Genomic DNA, 22,237 nt, shown 5'->3' on the forward strand with positions numbered 1-22,237 from the left:
CCCAGTGCCACCCCTTTCTCCTACCTCTAGCATGTCACGTCAATGTGACACAGGGTGGCAGACTGCTAGTCATCCCCAATATCCATTCCTCCTTCTTCCTTAATAGTACAGACTTCCCTGGCTTCCCATGAGCACAGGTAAAGATGTAATGCCTAGCTTCCCTTGAAGCTAGATGTGGACATATAGTTAAGTTCTCTCTAATATAGATAGGGACAGACGTGGCTTATGCAACTTCCAGAGAGGCTGTTAAAAGCAAAGGGTACACTCTCAGCTTCCTTTTCTTATGGGCTGGAATGTGAATGTGATGGTGACCTATCTTGGATCTTGTGGACAAAGACATCTCCTCCCCAGAGACGGGGGACAATAAGATACAGGGAGGCCTGGGTCCCTGATGGGCATGATACCCCTCTGTCTTGTGTAAGACACAGTTTTCCTGGTGTCTACTGTAGGTGTCCAACTGTAACCCAAGTAAAACTGATAGATTATTATTATGGCCCTTTCACAGATGAGGAAACAAGTTTTCAGAGTGACTTACATGCCATGACAGTCAGGAAAGCGCCAGCTCTGCCTGGCTCTATGCCTGTATTCTTTCTGTTATACTATCTTGCCTCAGATACTGTGCAGGTGATGTGTATGCACCTGTGTGTGTGCATAAATTTAGATTGCTTTATTGAATGAATCTTTCTGAAAAAATTAAAACTTTAGAGATTATATAATATTTTAATTGCACCAGGGGCATCTGGGTTTCAAAAACATGTTTTCAAAGAATCCTTCTGTAAGGTGAAGGCTAAGTCCCCGGTTTTGTTCTGTCTTGTTATGCAAACTCAGATTTTCCTATACTACATTCAGTCTACTTAAAGCAGATCACACACACACACACACACACACGCACGCACGCACGCACAGATAAATATATCTCAGTTGCCTCTGTAGCCTATGACAGTTGCTTTCAGGCTTCATTCATCACGTTGGAGGAGGGAGCGATGCAGACAGATGAGGAGGACAAGATGAGTGATTCACACTGCTGAATTTTTAAATAAAATTTCCATGGACCAATCACATTTGCAGTTTAAATTGCTTTTCTGTTGCATGAGTGCTTTAGAAACTAAAAACAAACAAACAAACAAACAAACAAAAAACATGAGAAGGAAGAGGATGGAGCAAACTGAGACCTTGGTTTCCAGCCTGAAATGGCCATGAGTCCAGAGGGAGTATATTAGCATCCTTCCTTAATCCTGCCATCTGGCAAGGCTTTGCCCTGGGATCAGTGAGAGCCCATCGTGCAGTACTACCAGGAGGAAAACAACCCCAATTACCAACAGAACTAAACCGTAACTCCTACGCACACGATTTCAGAAATGCAATAGAAGGGGCCGCCTGCTCATTGCAGGGCCAACAATTCACAGCGCTCACTGGGGCCGGTCTGTCGTCACAGAGTAAATCATATCAACGGTACCGAGCTAATGTTAAGGCTGATTTTGTTTGTAATCAAGGGGAATGGTCTGCTTCTGAAATTACGTTTACGTTAACGAGCTAAACCCCATTTGCTGCAGTCTCTATTAGAAGTAAAATTTCGGACCGAAAATACTGGGAACGAAATGATACTGAGATGAGACTTCGGGTTTGAGAGGACATGTCAGCAGTTGAGGGTCTTTGGGCTGGAAGACAGACTTAGAAATAGACAGACTTTAATTCTCAGAGTTGCACAAACATGCTCGGGGTGGGAGGTGATGGCTCAGAACCTGAAGAATAAGGGAGGACGAAGAAAAGGGAAACTGCTGGTTAGCATCGTCCCAATCTCCCTTCTAGTACCCAAGTCTAAATCCCACCTCACCACCTGCTTGTTCTATCACGATCGTTTTGAAATCGGTTTCCTGCTCACTCCTGCCTTCCCCCCATCCACACTTACGTCTTCCCCATTCCACGCTGTAGTAAAGCATGAGGCTCTTCTCTCCCACGATTGAAGTTTCACACTTTCTACCCCTGGCTGGGAGGACCGGAAGTCTCCTTTTATCAAAGCCTTTCTCGCCCCCTAGGAGGGCACAGGACCCGAGCTTGGACGATCAGACTCATTCTCCCAAGACTCACATAACATGGAGCCGTTGACTCCGGCAGCAGTGAATTCTGCGGCATTCTCGAAGCTTACCTGCCCACAGCAGACCACACCTGAGACACTTCCCATCCTATTTAAACCAGATTCTCTGGCTCTTCTCTCGGTTTCTGATCCACGCAACCTCCCATCAATTCCTCTTTTGTATGACCTTTGCCCAGCGTTTAATTTAGTGCCTTTCCCATAAGGAACCTTAACTGATACCTTTCTCCTAAGAAACTTAAGCCCGGTCTACATGGCATCTAGTGGAGGGGGAGAGAAGAAAGTCAGGATTATCCGGTAAATTTGGGGCTATTTTTAAAGATCGTTTGTGGTCAATTGAAACTTGGAAATATCCTGTGAGTAGATGATATCACCAGAAACAGGGGAGGTAGTCATGGTTAAGAGCAAAGCTCCGAACCCAGACCATATGGGTTTGAACCTCACTTCTTCCACTTCATGACCTTGGGCTTACAGGTAAAATGGGGAGAGCAAGAACACATTCCCCCCACCCCCCAGGGTCGCCAGGAGCATGAATGACTAGAAATCTGTGAATGTATAGAATTCATAGAGCAGAGCCTAACACTAGTGAGCATTGTAAGCATGTAAAATGTGATTATTAAGACTTCTGAAAAATGGTTCTAGTATTTTTGCCATAAGCGTTTTTGCTGTAAACATCTTTGCCGCAAGCATTTTCGCTGCACGGCTGATTGGCCATAAGGCAACTTCACTGTCAAAGAGAAAATTACTGGTTGACAGTTTGGTTGACATTTGGCAGACTTAATGTATTTAAGCTAGTTGTCAGTTTGGTTTCATTTCTCCATTGACGAGGTTCTTGCAGTTACTCCCATTTTTATATTGTATTAATCTTAGCCCTCCTCACGGTCTACAGTGATGGGTAGATGTGGTCTTTAAACAGTAGATGATAACGACTGCGTATAAAACTAGATTGCAAAGCAATGTGTCAAGCCAGATTGCCTACTATACCAGAAAATGAAAACACATCAGTTTGCAAAGCCTTCAGTGAGCAGTCAGCCCTCCCACCCGTCAACACCAAACCCAGCTACGGCGAACATAAAAGCAGCGGCTACAACGTACGACAGTCTTCGAAAGCATGAATTTTCAGTTCTAGTTGGAAGTTGATACCTCTCTTAATGAAGAAAGATGTAGCCAAAAGAAAATTGCCACGCTGAAGAAGATAAATCGATAAGCAAAAAAGAAAAGTATTTTATGAATGGAAGACGAAGACCATATAGCTTCATTTTTTGTAACCGTCTTTTTAATTTTATTAACTTTTCATGTTTTACTGTGTCCTTTTTAATGTCCCTCTTTTATTTTTTGTTATTTTATTTTCTTAAGGCAATATTGCCTTACGGCCAATTAGTTGTGTGGTGAAAATGTTTGCTGTTAAAATGCTTTCCGCGAAAACACCAGACACACTGAAAAACAGCCTATGTAGGAAGGCAAGTAAGATTTTAAAAATAATGATTCAATATACTTATTTGACATTGGTGTACAAGGAATTATGTAGCATCCAAAATAGGCCTTCTGGGGCTACAAATATTTCCACGATATTTCTATTATTCAAGGGTTTTTTCAGAATTTCTCCTTTAGAACTTTATTGAGAGTTTGCAGTTCAAAGGTTAGATTGCCTTTGTTCCAGTTAGAAAGGGTTTTAGTTGCTGCATACCGAAAAAATAAGAACCTATTAGAGTATGCAGACTACGTGCGACCATTCATGGCTGCCTTCATCCATGCCCAAAAGCTTAGTGCTGCAGGTGACTATGCAGGTGAGGATCTATGACTGACTGCTCCCACAGGCCCCGTAAGTACTTGCCTGACACCGAAGTCTGCAGCCCGAGACCTCAAGTCTCCTCGGGTCTCTGCTAAGGTCTCAGGCGGCTTCTGAGGAAGCCTCAGTCCCAGGAGATACTTGTCTGTCCCTCTTATCTCAGTTCCCCTCGAAGGCCTTGATCAGTCCCCGCTGCTGCTGCCTCTCAGTCCTTCCCCAAGGCTGAGGTGGGTCACTCCCCAAGGCCCTGACCGGAGGGAGAACTTTAGTAGGCTGTCCAAAGGTAGCCAGAGCTTGATGCGCGTGAACTTGAACCATTTCCCAAGGCCTGGATCCAGGGGGCGTTTGAGTCCGCCAGTGTCTTACTAAGTTGAATGCTCTTCACAGTCCCAGATTTGAAGATAGTGCTGCTGTCATTACTCTGAGTGAAATATTTGAGCTCCCAGCTGCCAATAAAAGCAGGAAATCAAAAAAATCCATGGTCTCCCACCCAGGCTCCAGGATACACTGTGCTTTGCATTCGGGCCTCCCTGATGCCAACAAAGGTTTTGTTTCAGGTGTAGAGGTGGTGGATATAATCAAGGTGCAGGCATATCGCAGTGTCTATCTGAATCACAGAGCTATTAGTGGCCGAATAGCAACTGGCCTTGGCCAGCCATGATCTGATCCCAAAGTGCGGCGCAGTTCCAAGCCCTGCAGAGGATACAAGTGCTGTTATCGTCCACCAGCAGGAACTAACCTTTAGGTGGCAGGCGGCAGGCTGGCCAGCGATGTCCCTAGCCAGGCTCTTAGTTGGAAGCTCGTTCGGTTCCCTACAGCCTCAGAGACAGGTTGTCTCCGGTGCCAGGAGGTGTCCTGGATGCCAAGGACCACTCACTGAGTGACAAGAGGTAAAAACTCTCAGCATAAGCCAAGGCCTCACAGAAACAGGACTACAGTTGGGGTTCTGGAAAGCACGAGGTTCAGGGAGGGAAGTCTCTGAGGGTGCAGGGGACGCAGGCCTTGACATTGAGGCAGACTGAAGAATCCCAGCACGCGACTCTGTGGGCACTTCACGGGCCAAGTCTGGTGGGTTTCCACGGGGACAGGGTGATGTGGATCTCCCCTCACAGCTTCGGCACTGAGCACCTAACCCAAGGCTAGCAGAAGTGCCCGGGGGCTGACGTCCCAAGTTCTGAGCACTGCCAGATGCCAGGATCAACGACCCATCTCTGTGAGTGCTCGCCGAGCGGGCTCATTCTAACAGAATGAGCGGCAGAGTCCCCCCCGGCCGCACGCAGATGTGAAAACAGGATAGGGCTGGGCAGAGGTTACGTCAGGGCAGGAGTAGAGGAATTTAGACGTCGTGGGCCGCAGCCTGCCCTCCTTCCCTTGGAACACAGGGGCCGTGTCTGCGGTTGACCACGTTAGCTCCAGCACAGGGTCGTGCCTTATTAGAAGTAAAATTTCGGACCGAAAATACTGGGAACGAAATGATACTGAGATGAGACTTCGGGTTTGAGAGGACATGTCAGCAGTTGAGGGTCTTTGGGCTGGAAGACAGACTTAGAAATAGACAGACTTTAATTCTCAGAGTTGCACAAACATGCTCGGGGTGGGAGGTGATGGCTCAGAACCTGAAGAATAAGGGAGGACGAAGAAAAGGGAAACTGCTGGTTAGCATCGTCCCAATCTCCCTTCTAGTACCCAAGTCTAAATCCCACCTCACCACCTGCTTGTTCTATCACGATCGTTTTGAAATCGGTTTCCTGCTCACTCCTGCCTTCCCCCCATCCACACTTACGTCTTCCCCATTCCACGCTGTAGTAAAGCATGAGGCTCTTCTCTCCCACGATTGAAGTTTCACACTTTCTACCCCTGGCTGGGAGGACCGGAAGTCTCCTTTTATCAAAGCCTTTCTCGCCCCCTAGGAGGGCACAGGACCCGAGCTTGGACGATCAGACTCATTCTCCCAAGACTCACATAACATGGAGCCGTTGACTCCGGCAGCAGTGAATTCTGCGGCATTCTCGAAGCTTACCTGCCCACAGCAGACCACACCTGAGACACTTCCCATCCTATTTAAACCAGATTCTCCGGCTCTTCTCTCGGTTTCTGATCCACGCAACCTCCCATCAATTCCTCTTTTGTATGACCTTTGCCCAGCGTTTAATTTAGTGCCTTTCCCATAAGGAACCTTAACTGATACCTTTCTCCTAAGAAACTTAAGCCCGGTCTACATGGCATCTAGTGGAGGGGGAGAGAAGAAGGTCAGGATTATCCGGTAAATTTGGGGCTATTTTTAAAGATCGTTTGTGGTCAATTGAAACTTGGAAATATCCTGTGAGTAGATGATATCACCAGAAACAGGGGAGGTAGTCATGGTTAAGAACCAAGCTCCGAACCCAGACCATATGGGTTTGAACCTCACTTCCTCCACTTCATGACCTTGGGCTTACAGGTAAAATGGGGAGAGCAAGAACACATTCCCCCCACCCCCCAGGGTCGCCAGGAGCATGAATGACTAGAAATCTGTGAATGTATAGAATTCATAGAGCAGAGCCTGACACTAGTGAGCACTGTAAGCATGTAAAATGTGATTATTAAGACTTCTGAAAAATGATTCTAGTATTTTTGCCATAAGCGTTTTTGCTGTAAACATCTTTGCCGCAAGCATTTTCGCTGCACGGCTGATTGGCCATAAGGCAACTTCACTGTCAAAGAGAAAATTACTGGGTGACAGTTTGGTTGACATTTGGCAGACTTAATGTATTTAAGCTAGTTGTCAGTTTGGTTTCATTTCTCCATTGACGAGGTTCTCTCAGTTACTCCCATTTTTATATTGTATTAATCTTAACCCTCCTTACGGTCTACAGTGATGCGTAGATGTGGTCTTTAAACAGTAGATGATAACGACTGCGTATAAAACTAGATTGCAAAGCAATATGTCAAGCCAGATGGCCTACTATACCAGAAAATGATAACACATCAGTTTGCAAAGCCTTCAGTGAGCAGTCAGCCCTCCCACCCGTCAACACCAAACCCAGCTACGGCGAACATAAAAGCAGCGGCTACAACGTACGACAGTCTTCGAAAGCATGAATTTTCAGTTCTAGTTGGAAGTTGATACCTCTCTTAATGAAGAAAGATGTAGCCAAAAGAAAATTGCCATGCTCTGAAGAAGAAATCGATAAGCAAAAAAGAAAAGTATTTTATGAATGGAAGACGAAGACCATATAGCTTCATTTTTTGTAACCGTCTTTTTAATTTTATTAACTTTTCATGTTTTACTGTGTCCTTTTTAATGTCCCTCTTTTATTTTTTGTTATTTTATTTTCTTAAGGCAATATTGCCTTACGGCCAATTAGTTGTGTGGTGAAAATGTTTGCTGTTAAAATGCTTTCCGCGAAAACACCAGACACACTGAAAAACAGCCTATGTAGGAAGGCAAGTAAGATTTTAAAAATAATGATTCAATATACTTATTTGACATTGGTGTACAAGGAATTATGTAGCATCCAAAATAGGCCTTCTGGGGCTACAAATATTTCCACGATATTTCTATTATTCAAGGGTTTTTTCAGAATTTCTCCTTTAGAACTTTATTGAGAGTTTGCAGTTCAAAGGTTAGATTGCCTTTGTTCCAGTTAGAAAGGGTTTTAGTTGCTGCATACCGAAAAAATAAGAACCTATTAGAGTATGCAGACTACGTGCGACCATTCATGGCTGCCTTCATCCATGCCCAAAAGCTTAGTGCTGCAGGTGACTATGCAGGTGAGGATCTATGACTGACTGCTCCCACAGGCCCCGTAAGTACTTGCCTGACACCGAAGTCTGCAGCCCGAGACCTCAAGTCTCCTCGGGTCTCTGCTAAGGTCTCAGGCGGCTTCTGAGGAAGCCTCAGTCCCAGGAGATACTTGTCTGTCCCTCTTATCTCAGTTCCCCTCGAAGGCCTTGATCAGTCCCCGCTGCTGCTGCCTCTCAGTCCTTCCCCAAGGCTGAGGTGGGTCACTCCCCAAGGCCCTGACCGGAGGGAGAACTTTAGTAGGCTGTCCAAAGGTAGCCAGAGCTTGATGCGCGTGAACTTGAACCATTTCCCAAGGCCTGGATCCAGGGGGCGTTTGAGTCCGCCAGTGTCTTACTAAGTTGAATGCTCTTCACAGTCCCAGATTTGAAGATAGTGCTGCTGTCATTACTCTGAGTGAAATATTTGAGCTCCCAGCTGCCAATAAAAGCAGGAAATCAAAAAAATCCATGGTCTCCCACCCAGGCTCCAGGATACACTGTGCTTTGCATTCGGGCCTCCCTGATGCCAACAAAGGTTTTGTTTCAGGTGTAGAGGTGGTGGATATAATCAAGGTGCAGGCATATCGCAGTGTCTATCTGAATCACAGAGCTATTAGTGGCCGAATAGCAACTGGCCTTGGCCAGCCATGATCTGATCCCAAAGTGCGGCGCAGTTCCAAGCCCTGCAGAGGATACAAGTGCTGTTATCGTCCACCAGCAGGAACTAACCTTTAGGTGGCGGGCGGCAGGCTGGCCAGCGATGTCCCTAGCCAGGCTCTTAGTTGGAAGCTCGTTCGGTTCCCTACAGCCTCAGAGACAGGTTGTCTCCGGTGCCAGGAGGTGTCCTGGATGCCAAGGACCACTCACTGAGTGACAAGAGGTAAAAACTCTCAGCATAAGCCAAGGCCTCACAGAAACAGGGCTACAGTTGGGGCTCTGGAAAGCACGAGGTTCAGGGAGGGAAGTCTCTGAGGGTGCAGGGGACGCAGGCCTTGACATTGAGGCAGACTGGAGAATCCCAGCACGCGACTCTGTGGGCACTTCACGGGCCAAGTCCGGTGGGTTTCCATGGGGACAGGGTGATGTGGATCTCCCCTCACAGCTTCGGCACTGAGCACCTAACCCAAGGCTAGCAGAAGTGCCCGGGGGCTGACGTCCCAAGTTCTGAGCACTGCCAGATGCCAGGATCAACGACCCATCTCTGTGAGTGCTCGCCGAGCGGGCTCATTCTAACAGAATGAGCGGCAGAGTCCCCCCCGGCCGCACGCAGATGTGAAAACAGGATAGGGCTGGGCAGAGGTTACGTCAGGGCAGGAGTAGAGGAATTTAGACGTCGTGGGCCGCAGCCTGCCCTCCTTCCCTTGGAACACAGGGGCCGTGTCTGCGGTTGACCACGTTAGCTCCAGCACAGGGTCGTGCCTTCTGTCTTATAAAAGCCGGGACGATATTTGTGCAAGAATGATTTCAAAAAAAATTTTTAAATCTTCAGTGGGACACTGAAGGGACACAACAGGCAGTGGTACCCAACCTTTTTGGCACCAGGAACCGGTGCTCCCATGAGAATCTGATGCTCCCAGATGTCCTTGACATCCAGGACACCTCCTGGCATCGGTGGTGTGGATCACCAGGTGCTCCCATGAGAATCTGATGCCTGATGGTCTGAGGTGGAGCTGAGGCGGTGATGCTGGTGCTGGGGAGGAGCTGCAAAGACAGATGAAGCCTCTTGCTGTGCGGCCCGGTTGCTAACAGGCTACGGACAGGTACTATCCACAGCCGGGGGTTGGGGGCCCCCGCTATTAGTGACGGACGGACCTTTTACCTTCAGTCCTGTCAGGCTCAATCTACTTCTAAATCTGAACACAGTGACAGTCACAAAACCCTGTCTCCCTTATTTTTCTCCCATAACTGTTTTCCAATCTATTCAAAGAGATAAAATATATCGTTAAAAAGCTAACTCCACAAAACAGAGCCCGATTCAAAGCTTAGTGAGCTCTGTGGCAAAGGGACCTCGCCATGTTCGGAGTAAACAGGAACACGTGGCCCGGCTGGTCTTGCACGTTCCCACGGTCCCCAGCCTCCGACGCCCTCTCCAACGAGACCGGGTCCAAGCTCTTCCCCGTGCCTCCTCGTCCCCAAGTCACGTCTGCCTTGTACCCAAGTCACCAAATCCTCGCAGTCCAGTTGGTTTGGTTGTTTTGGTTTTTTGCTCTCTGCTTTGTGGGTTTGGGTTTTTAAAATAATGCAAAATCAATCAATCAATGAAAGGAATATAGAAATGTAGAAAGTAAAAACTAAAAATTCTCTCAGCCCTTGAGGACTGTTACAGGATTTCTTGATTTCCTTTTTACTGTGATAGTTAAAGTTTTTGTCTTGTCTCTCCCTGCCCTCCAACTTCTGGAAGCTCATGCAACTTAGTCATGGCAAAATTAATGGTTTGAGTTGAGCTGGTAGGTTTTAATGGGTAGAGAGGCTGGGAGAAGCCCTTTGGGGCTAGCACAGCGCCTGGCACCTTAAAGAAAAGTTACATTTGTCAAATGAATGAATGAATGAATGAGTGAAGGGTCCATTTTCTCTAATAGTAAAATGATGAACTGAAGTAAGTTTCAAACTAATAAATGTTATGAATAAAACATTTCCTAAAAGGAGTAAGAGGAGGAGAAAATAAAAATCAGTCTTAGTGATTGTGTCCTCAGCAATGTTGGTAAACTCAAGCTGGTACAAATGAGCAGTTTTTGTTTCCCGGATTTTTATACTTTCTCCTTCCTTAACTACTAAATCTTGTTCACGTGGATGCAGTGTCGAATTCCATGTATTAATGTTTGATTTCAAATTTTAAAAGTATATATTCCGAAAGATGATTAGTCTATATTTTTATTTTTCCCATTGTCCTCGTTTTGTTTTCAAGGGGATACCAGCCTCATAAAATAAACTTAAGAGATTTCCGTCTTCCTCAGTCACTGGAACAGTTTGGATGAGCAGTAAACAGACTTCCTTCAGGATCTGACAGGCTGAGTCTTTAAAACTGTCTGATCGGGTGAGTGAGGAAATGCGTGCATGTGTGTGTGCGTGTGTGTGTGTGTGTACGTGTGTACACATGTGTTTATTGTTGAACACTGATTTCTTTAATGTTGATAGAACTTTTCAGATTTTTTATATCTTCTTGAGTCATTTTTGGCAATCTACATTTTTCTACAAATTCCATGAACTATTTTCAAATTTATTGGATAAGTTGTTCACGGTATTCTCTTGTAATCTCTTCTGTATCTGCAGGTGCGATTGCTTTTCACTTCTAATAGTAATTTTCATTTACCATTGATATAAATGTCATTGCTGGAAGTTCCACTATTTTGTTAGTCTTTTCAAAAAAACCTTTTAATTAATCTTTGTTGACTATAACATTTTTGTTTCCTATTGAATTAACTTTTGTTCTTTAATTCTACCGTCTTCTCTTGCTATGAGTTTATTCTGCTATTCTTTTTCTAACTTGATGAATTAAATAGCTTTATTATATCTTCTTTTGTCTAATAAATGTATTCGTTCCTTAAATGCAAAGTGTTGAAAGCCTTAAATCCCATTATCTTTCATTTGTAGTATTTTTATTCTTATTCAAGTCCAAATATTTTTATTTTTTTATTATAATTTCCTTTTGAGACAGATATTATTAATTTATTGTTATGATTTCAAAAATATTTTTATACTCTGGGGGTTGTTTGTAGTATTTTGGTGGTTTATTGCTTATGGTCAACAGTACATTTGTTTTCAGGTATTTGCTAAGACATTTGAATAATCTCTGGTTTTGAGTAGATGTTCTCTAATTGATGAGATCGGAGTAGCTCTATTAAACCCATTTTATTGTATTGTTCAAATTTTCTAAATCCTAAAAAAATTCTGTCTGCCTTATTTATCAGATCCTTAAAAAGTTCTGTTAAGCTCTCTGACAGTTAATAAGAATATACCCATGTCTCCTTGAAATTCTTTCAATTTGTTTAAATATTTTGAAATGATGCTAAGTGCCACTGAGTTCAGAACCACCCTAGTTTCCTGGAGAATTTGCTTAATTTATTGTTATGTGGTTGCCTTCTTTATCTTTGACACTGATTTTACTGCTGTCGAAAGCTAATATTAATTATTACTATTAGTAATCAGGCTAATATTATTGCTACAACAGCATTTTTTTTTTTTTCGGCTTATATTGAAAAGGTTATTTCAGGAGTCAAGGAAGGTGGTGTGGGCTTAACCCCATCCGAGCAAGCTGCCAGCTGGTGAGCTCGGCATGGCTCTATGTGCGCCAGCCCCACAGGTGAGGGAGGGCAGATGCATGCCCAATGAGCAGTCAGATCTGTCCTTGACCTGCACATCCTGGCGGGGACAGGGAGGCCCCGCAGGCTGGGTGCACGAGACTTTGCTGATAAACACTCCTCCGTTGACTGCAGACCATTCCAGACGCACCAGAGCCGAGGCTCCCACTTCTGATGATGGCCACCTTGCTCCTTCTACTGCACGTCCCAGCTCAGCCTTTTCGAGCTCTCCTGTCCAAAATGGAAGCATATCCTAGTGTCCAAGGACACGCGATGGCCACCAAGACGGCCACCGAGACTTCAGCCTCGTCTCGGCCCTGCTGCGAAGAGGCTCTGAGACCAGGGAAAAGCGCATGGCCCATCTGGGTGCAGGTTTCTTCTATAAAGTGAGAGAGGTACTTTTTTTTTAAGTCTGAGGTCATTTCTAGATGAGGGAAGTGCTGTGAATCTATGACTCTTATTGCAATAGGTGACCTGAAGTGCTAAGTGCTTTGCTGAGAAATTAAACAAACAGCCCCCCAGAACTGGGCACAGGAAGGCGTTGTGAAGGGGAGCGATGGGAGGGGCAGGGATATGAGAAAGTATTTACCAGGCTGGAGCCTGGTGGGGCAGCAACACGCTCTTTAAACAAATGCTCAAACTAATGGCGACTTTCTCTTCCCAGAAAATTCTCCTTCTTTTATGAACTTCCACATCTCCGAAATAATTAAACATGACAATTTTCAAAACAAAGGAAGCTATGCGTAAGGATGAAACATTTAAAAAATACAGCATGCCTTGAATTTTATTTTAGTCCTCCGAAAATCTAACAGAGTAACTTTTTATCTGTTAGAAAAAAAAACAACTAAAGAACATGCATATTACATAACCTATTTTCTAGAAACCTTGCCTATACCAGTGTTTTCACTCTAAAGTGTTATATAATTTAGAAGCATTTAACACCAAAATTCAGTTACAAAACCACATCTGAAATAATTGACACAACCCCTCTGCTATTTCGCTAGGTGGCAGCATGGAATAAGAAAAAATGATATTATAAGGTAACAAATAATGATATTATAAGGTAACAAATAAAACCATTAAAAGCCACAAATGTCAGCCTTGCAGATTCTAAAACATTAGGAAGAACTTTAGTGCTTTTTCAGCTTAACTTTAAAGGACAATACATCTATTAGAGGCATCCTTTTTCTCTGCACATTCACACATTCTGTTTTTCGTAAAAATTCTTGAGACAAAAGTATAATGGCTAAAAGGGTTGGATTCTTTAAGACATCTTTTCCTCATTAACATTTAACTAAAGGAAATGAAAACTCACTTCTAAGCAAAGAGAACTTTCAGCAGATACCAACAGCCAGGTATAATGAAGCCTTCTCAAAATCAGATCTTGCGTTTTCTTTGTAATTAATGATCTAGAAAATGAAATCGAAATTTTATCTCTAGGGAAACCCACCAATGCAACTGAGATATTTAAGGCCACAGGTAGCAAACTGGCATGCTGCAAATTCAGGGCAGGATCAAGTTTTACTTGGCCTGGAGAGAGAAAAGGAGAGAGGCGGGTAAGGGTGGGGAGGGGAGGAGAGGGGAGAGAAGAGAGAGAGAGAGACTGATTTAAGAATCGCCCATTTTCACATTTGAGCTGTTTCATACAAAAACCCAGATTCCCGGCTCCTCCGGAGCGCTCAGATGTGCTGACACTGAGCCTGGATTTTCATTCGCAGAAGAGGCTGGAATCAAGTGGTGACCACTCCTTTTAACCAAGCAAGAGCCTTCCAGTTTTTCTGGTTCGCTTATACTCTTCATTACTATTTCCTAGCTTTTCCATTGTTGTGTAACAAATTATTACAAATTTAGGAGCTTAAAATAACACCCATAGGTTAGCTCACAGGTCTGTGGGTCAGAAGTCTAGACAAGGAATGACTGCATTTTCTTCTGCCCAGTGTCTTACAAAGCTAAAGTCAATGTGGCAGCCAGGCCGGGGCTTGGAGTTCCTCTTCTGAGCCCTGTGGTTGTTGCAGAATTCAGTTCTTCGTCGTTGTAGCTCTGAGCTCCCAGTTTTCCTTACTGGTTCTGAGCCAGGATACTCTCAATTCCTGTTGTCTGCTATGTTTTATGTGTCCTCCATCTTCAAAGCCAGCAGCGGAGAACGTATGTACCAAGTCCCACTCATGCCTCAGATCTCTCTGCAGGAGGAGCCCAGGGCCCTTCAAGAACTTGCCTGATTAGGTCAGGCCCACCCAGTTGCGCTGTGCGACATAACCTAATCGTGGAGCGATGTCCCATCATAGTCACAGTCCCGGGGATTACACAGGCAGGCCAGTCCAACATGAGGTGGAGAACTTAGAATCCTGTCTATTGCACCTGGCTGAGTCAGTTTGTCATTTATTATCAAACCTGCTCTTTTTTTTTTCCCCAAAAATGGAGTTTAAAGGAAATTGAACTATTTCAATGCACACAGTTCCATCAAAATTTGAGGAATGAAAAATGGAAAGGCTCTATAGTTTGAAGGGAAAAAAAAATTCCCACATGTTTCAAAAGAAAATAAAGAGGACTATTTTTAGACTCAGGCCACAGGACTCATTTATGTTACCCGACTGGCCGTTTGGGGAGTTTGGGTTTGTACTCCCTGCTTTAAACCATGTCCTGACATCTATCTCCACTGAAAGCAAACAAAGTGCCCCCTCGAAATGCACCCCACGTGACTCCTGGCTCTCCACCTCCTCTTCTCCCCGTCCTCTGGACTCGGGCAGCTTAGATCTTTGGGGCTCCCCAAGAGGAGAGAGCGTGCTTCCCTCTACCAGAGCTTCTCAGACTATCTGCGGGGAAGAAACTTTCTTCTCCCGGTCTATCGCAGACCGATACTTTCGTAAAATGCGGTAGAAATAAAAAGAGGCCACTGATTACCTTCCTAGACTCCGGAGCAATGTGAAATCGCTACAAAAGTTTCTAAAGTCGATATCGTTAGAGACCGATAACAAGCTGTTTATGGACAGCTACCACCCCGCAGACCACACAAGGCGAGTAAGGACGATCCATCAATCGCTGACTCAGTGCGAATCGTGTGTAGTATCAAGTTACGTATGTGGGTACCATTATAACAGCTACCCTTTCTCGTGGAATAATTATGTGACACTGCCAAGCATTTCTCTAGCATTTCACACACATTCTCTCCTCCTGTCTCCAAAGTCTAATCTAAGAGGTGAACTCTACTATTATTTTATAGGGACGAAAGCCTTGCGAAGATAATGTAAATAACTTGCCCACGCTCACATAGAGAGTCTGGGCCTTCAAATACCATTCATGTGACCAACATTCATGTGGCCACAAGGAGAGATGGAAATCGCATGTGATATGGTGTCAGGGACTGGGACTCAGACCACAAGTCCTTCACCTCCCACATATATGACAGGGATCAAATGATTTAACATCTCTGAGATTCATTATCTTCACTGAAATTGAGCATTATAATATATGGATATCTGGTGGGCACTAATTCCATCGTGGAGACCCCACCTTCATGACATGATCATTCCCAAAGACCTCACCTCCTAATACCATCCTATTGGGAGTTAGGGTTTCAACATATGCATTTTGGACAGACACGAACACGCAGTCCATAACACTAAGGGAAACCAGATTGGCGATTTCCTGAGATTGGTGTAAGGGATATTAAATGCAAAGGAGCATGAGAGGACGTTTTGGGGGATGGATTCAAAACTATGTCTTGATTGTGCTGGTGATCGCATAGGTGCATACATATTTCAAAACTCACCAAATTGTAGATTTCAAAGGGGAGTTCTTTTACGTAAATTTTACCTCAATAAAAAGAAAGCGAGTGAGCCAGCAGTGGGGACAGGGGCACGTGGCAGGGAGGGGATCTAGTAATTGCATCGACATAGCTGTTATCTGCAGCTTGCCTTGAACAACCAATATGTGGGTGATTCTGGTCGCCATACCCCATCTTTCCACACTAGAATATACTAAGGATCAATCCAAATAGTAAAGAACTCTCAGTCTCTCCACCTACACATGCTTCGCACTTGATTGTTCTGCATTTTTGCACATCTGGTTTTCTTTCCATTATCCTCACTTCTGCACCTGTCCAACCATACCAATGTTGCTTTCGTAAATTTACATTTATTATCTAGTTTAAATAAAAATCCTGTCAGCCATAAGCCTAGCATAGCGGACTTTGGATCTAAAAAGTCTAATTGCTATAAAATAGTAAGGGCAGAGGACATCACATATTTATGTCTAAAGAGTTGTATTTTCACCCAATGAGCGAGGACCTGGAGACGGTGGAAAGCATAAAGGCCAACGCACAAGCAGGAAATCTGGTCGTGAGGAAAATCCACGAAATCTATTTATCGAGATACAAAGAAAGAAAAGCTGACAATAGAGGTGTTTTGAGGAGGATGCTACAGATCTGGTGGCCTTTTGTCTCTGCGTGGCAGGAGGGAAAGTAGACGGGGCAGATTGGGGCTTGACAGGAAAGAGAGAAAGTGGACAGCCACTATGAGGGACTGGAAACAGGCTCGCCACGAAAGAGCAGTAGTAAGTCAGCTCAGCACCTGGTTCGGTGCTCTGTCTTTCACAAGCAGGCATATGAGCATTTGGAGATGCAGGAGATGATAGATAGATAGATAGATAGATAGATAGATAGATAGATAGATAGATAGATAGATAGATACATACATACATACATACATACATACACACATACATACATACATATCTTACACACAATATATATCTCTGGGTGGTGAGAACATAGAGGGGTTGCTATCTTTGTGTTATTATACGTCCCTAAGTCGTCTCCTTTCCATTTTAACATCTTAACCTGCAGCTATTCCTCAAATAGCAGTTGTCTTGCTATTTTGAGAGCTTTCTCTTAGAAACAGATAAATAACAACAAGATTAATCATTCTTCACATTAGCTTAATGGTGGTTAATTGTACGTTGTCAATTTGGCTGGGCCACGGTGCCCAGAGAATTGATCAAGCCTTATTCTAGATGTTTCTACAAAGGTGTTTTTTGGATGAGATTAACATTTAAATTGGAAGACTGAGGGTAAAGCAGATTGCTCTCCATAATGAGGGTGGGCCTCATTCGATCAGTTGAAGACCTGAATAGAAAAAGAAGGAATCCTGCCGGCAGACTGTTTTTGGACTTGAATTTCAGTTCTTCTCTTGGTCTCCAATCTGCTGGCCTACCCTGAAGATTTTAGACTCACCAAGCCTCCACGACTGTGTAAGCCAATCCTTAAAATATATCGATAGATAGATGATAGATAGATAGGTAAATGATTGATAGATAGTATAAAGACAGATACAATGATCAAAGAGATAGAGATAGAGATATTCTCCTGGTTTTATTTCTCTGGAGAATCCTGACTAATGCACTATATAAAAAGTGCTTTCACATAAGCTACCCAGCAGGTGGACCATGGAAGTCATTTGTGCTAATTAGCTCATTTGGCCTTTCAAACTTCTTTCACTTGGAACGAGACATAAACATTTGGCATCACTAACTGTAATTTCAAAACTTAACCCACAGAATCCACTGAATTTTCATGATATCTAGTGTATCAGTATGAATCTAAAAAGTTACACAGCAATATGTTATGCCTCAACTCATTTGTAGCACTTTTAAAATATAATTAGAGACCAAGAGCTTATTCATTCCCCAACTGTCCCACTGATCATCAGACAAGTTACAAGTTACTTTGATTCCTATAATGCAGGGCTGCAACACACCAGGTGTGATGACTATTACTAAAGTGGGTTTGAAATTCAGCATTGAATCTCTTGAGAATGATGAGGATTCGTTGGAATAAAGATGACTAATGTATCATCAAGAGCAGTAACAGTTAGGGCTGATGTAATTGGCAACTCACCCACATATTTCCAAAAACAGGCCACCTTTTATACATGCACGAGATCCCACCAGTAAGTACCCTTCCTCCTCACACTGAGCTCCCAGAGTATTCTTTTTATCCAGTTCATTGACAGATCATTGCTTTCAAGCAAACAAACCCTTGTTCATTCATACGTTTAGGATGAAAAATGGGAAAACAAAAAACATTGTACATATTCTCTCCCCTTTCAACTCCAGTTATGCAGAATTTAGTCTTCGGGAGGCGGGCAGGGAAGGGCTGCTTCTGATCATTGACTCAGATACTAAAACAACCAAATTGTTTTGTAATTGTTGGAAAACAGCTGCTATGCTCTGCAGACCCCTTCACCTGTACTCGCCTCTGTGGAAGAATTTGTAGGGACGTTGTTATACATTGTACCTAGCTTTGGGGCTTAAGCCAAAATTCTAAGAAACAGGAAACATCCCATTTCTCATCAGATATACCTTATTTTAATTTTTTTTCTTAGCATCAAATTTATTACATCATTATGACTTCCATGCAGATAAATACTGACCCACAAATCTGAAGTCTAATGCGATTTAGGAAGAATGATGGTATATAATAGTGCCTCTCCTTCTATATGCTTATGATATGGAGTTACGAATCTGAATAAACATTATAAAGATCTGTACTATAGAGTTTGTAGAAAAAGTCATGTGGGTGATGTGGAGATTAAGGGAGGGTGATTATTAACTGCTCCTTCTCTTCAGAGTTCAGAACTAATTTAAAAATAGAGTCAGATGCAGGGAGGACAAAACATCAGTCTTATAATCCAGAAAGGCTGGACTGAAGAATGTAGCTTGTTCTGTGGCAAATGCAGGCGTCCCACGACTTCCCCCCACTACCGACTCAGCAAGGCAGAATAAATCCACGTCCGGAACCCTACCATAGAGAGGCAGGAGCCAGGAATGCATGCCTGTTGTTGGCAGGGCGATCCCAGAGAGAGAGAACAACATGGCCTATTTTGAAGGACGAGACAATCAGAGAAGCTTGGACAAATGGAAATGAGACGTTCTCCGCCTCCCGAATCAGAATGGTGGAAGAGAAGAGAGATGCTAAACGTGTTCCTTGCATCTTTTTCTTCCCTTCCCCCTTTAAGGAGAGGTACAATGGGGGTTAAGAATTCCCCCTCAATAGCAAGAAGTAAATGCTGTAAACATGCAGAGAGAAGAGAAAGATCATTAAGAAGCATAAAGGCCTAAGGAGGACAGCATCGTGGCGTTCATTCGTTTTGAGGCTGCAACAGGTGGACTTTTCGGGGGAAGGTGTACGCAAGCTTTGCTGTCAGAGGCAGAGCGGGAGTGAAGGCGAGGGGGAAAGGCAGTCGTGCTCAGGGAAAAGTGAGTGGTCCCGGTTTAACACCAAGAGCTTTCCGGGGGAATGAAGGGAGACAGTGAAAAGGCGGTCTGGGGCCAGGTTGGGGAGGTCCCTTCCTTCCCAGCCAGAGAATTTGTATATTATTCCGTCCTGAATTGGAAGGCAGTCAAGCTTTTTAAGTAGGAGAGGAACTTAATTACAGCAATGCTTTAAGAAGATTAAGTGGGCGGCAGGTTCAGAATATATTATCTGGGGAGAGTTTGGAAGCAGAAAGATCAGTTAGAGGCTCCTATCTGGATGTGAAGTGGAAGGAACGTTAATTGGTGTCATCGCAGTGGGACTGGAAGGCAAATGACATTTGCGTAGCGCTCTAGAGTTCACAGAGTTCTTGTCACAGCGATTACCTCATTTGATATGGCAATCGTGGGATGATAGGCACTCAATGATAGGCACGGTGCAAGACAGACAGTTTGCAACAGGACGTGTTAACTGAATTCACACGAGGAAGGACTTGGTGACTACACACAGGCAGGAAGGCAAGTGGGGAGTCACAGATGACTCACTGCCTTCAAGATCTAGATAATTCATTCATTCATCAAGTATTTACCAAGCCCCTACTGTAGTACCAGGATCTGGTCCAGACGCCAGGCTGCAGCAAGGACGCTGATGAAGACCTTATCCTCAGGAAGCTTACGTACCGGTGAGAAGAGATCATCGGTAGGTATATAAAGAAATATAAAATATCAGAAGGGAAAGAAAAAAATCAGAGGAGGACAGAGGGTCAGGGAGATGCTTTTCTAGACAGTACAGCCCTCAGAGAAGTCTTCTTTCTGGAAGTGACTTCTAAGCCGAGGCCTGAAGGGAGAGAGGAAGTCATCTACAGAAAGTTCCGGAAGAATAGTATTGGGGACAGAAAGAACAATAAGAAAAAATCCAGAAGTGGGCCCCTGTCTGGTGAGCTGAAGCGGCTAAGGGACGGCGTGGGCGGAGCAGGATCCACACAGGTAAGAAGCGAGTCCAGAGGGCTAGTCCAAGGCCACAGCCTGACGGGGCTCGGAGCCTGGCCGAGGGCTTCTGGCCACAGTGGGGAGAAACCACTTGTAGAGCAGAAAGGTGGACGTACAGGGACCGGAGAGAAGGCGCCACCGGGGCCCGGGCAAATGATGATGGTGGCTTGGAGACATGCGACATCGTTAGAGAGGACGGAAATGTCCACATTCCCCAGTATAGACTAAGATTAAGTTTATAGGGACTTTTTATTGGATTTGATGTGGAGCAGAAGAAAAAGAGGGAAACGAAGGACGAGTCCAAAGTTTTTGCGCCAAACCGTTGAATAAACAGCTGTGTCGTTACTGAGATGGGGAGTCGTGGGCAAAGGAAGGAAGAGCTTGGCTTAGAGCCCGTTATCGCAAAAAAAAGCTGAACACCCAAGCGGAAATGTTGCAAAGGATATGATTCTGGAGTTAGGGGGAGAAGTCCTGATGAGAGGGAAATTCGAAATGGCTTCCCCACCATCAGCAATAGAGACGCCAAGAGGGAAGAGCTGGTCCCTGTAGTCACCCGCTATAAATGAAGTGCTCACTCCGTGGGAAGCCCCAGGGGTGCAGAGGCCAGAGGCAGAGCCCCTCCCTTCAAAGGGCTCGCAGTTTGGTTGGAAGGAAAGAACCAGTCAGACTGTAGCGTGCGACGGTCTCACAGAAGATTCCTGAACACGGCAGAGGGCACTGCGTCCAGGTCAAGGACGTCTTTCTCAGGAAGGCGATGTCCCAGAGAGGTTTCGAGAGTTGAAAGGAGTTGTCGAGCAGGAACAAAACGAAAACACAAAACAGGCCAGGGAGAGGGGCGTTTCGGGCGGAGGGAACATAGTTAACAGCACAGAGGCATGTGACAGCATGACATGGCCAGGCAACGGCAGATATTCAGGTGTGACTGGGGAAGAGGGCGCTTGTGGGCGAGAGTGGCAAGAGGTGAGACTGGAAAGGTAGGCAGGAACGGATCGCGAAGGCCCCTCCGGGCCATGCGAAGGGGGTCTTTTTTTCATGGGAAGGGGACGCGTTCAGTTTCAGAAATGCTGAGTTTGAAATATGAATGAGACATGTCTAGAGGGTAACAACACGAAATTCCAGGGAAGGTCAAGGCCAGAATCATATTCTATCTATGTTTCAGAATCATGTTTCTATCTATGGCTATACTATTTCGGGGTCTCCCGCATAGATCATTGCTGAAGCCACAGACGTGAACCAATTGTCCAAGAAATAGGAAATGCATAGAAAAGAGACGCTAGGAAAGAACAGAGTAGGCAGTGCCCGCAGTTCAAGGACTGGATGAAATTCGGGGCAAGAACGGTCAGGGACGTGTAAGGACTGGAGGAGCAGGTCGTCACTGGAGCCCAGGAAAGGGAAGACTCACGAAGGACGCCGGTCGGCAACGTCAAACACCGATCAGGGTTAAGAAGGGTACAAATGCAGGGAAGGTCATCAAACGTGGCAACCCAATGATCCCTTGGTGACCTTTGGAAGAATAATTTGGGAGAAAGCAGGGGTAAATCTCAGCAGCAAGGGGTTTGTGTGTTCAACTGGAATAAGGAAGTGAAGACAGAGAGGGTGGACTCCAAGGCCTCCCTCCCAAGCCCGTCCTATTTTTCTGCCAGGCATCTATCTGCCTTTTGTACTCAACCTTCACTAGACCCTTTTCTTCTGGCTTTCTGTCCTGTCTCTCTTATTCCCACTGTCTACTGTCCCAGTGGAATGGCATCTCTTGCCAGCAACAACTCTAGCATTCAGCCAACCAGCGAGCTATGAACTGAATCATCAAGCGGACTCTATCGGAGCAGGAAACAGGGCAAAGGTTACCTCGATGAACCCCGTGCTGTCACAGTCTGTAAAGTAAGCAGGATCCCTTTAAGGGCATCTTCGACCTGGAAGAACCCGCTCCGATCTGTTAACTGTGGTTTCCCCAGGTCCCAGGCAGGAGGGGATTTGATGGCGAGGAGCACTTTTACATTTTTACCGTAGACACATTTTATTGTTCTAGGCGATTGCGGTTGTTATCGTTGTTTCTGT

General features: G+C 44.8%; 1 long non-coding RNA gene across 2 annotated transcripts in view; it reads left to right on the forward strand.

Moving 5' to 3' along the window:
* The window catches only part of LOC107196185, a 35,230-nt gene that overhangs the window by 2,626 nt on the left and 10,367 nt on the right, over window positions 1-22,237 (forward strand). Inside the window, exons 3-4 of one of the 2 annotated variants that reach the window (XR_001517545.2) lie at window positions 10,552-10,680; window positions 12,080-12,339. This is a non-coding gene — a long non-coding RNA (uncharacterized LOC107196185). Of the gene's footprint in view, window positions 1-10,551; window positions 10,681-12,079; window positions 14,302-22,237 lie in introns of those variants that run through there. The other variant, XR_001517544.2, reaches the window with a different exon arrangement.

The sequence above is a fragment of the Pteropus alecto genome, unplaced genomic scaffold (assembly GCF_000325575.1).
Source record: "Pteropus alecto unplaced genomic scaffold, ASM32557v1 scaffold5, whole genome shotgun sequence".
Taxonomy (NCBI): Eukaryota; Metazoa; Chordata; class Mammalia; order Chiroptera; family Pteropodidae; genus Pteropus; species Pteropus alecto.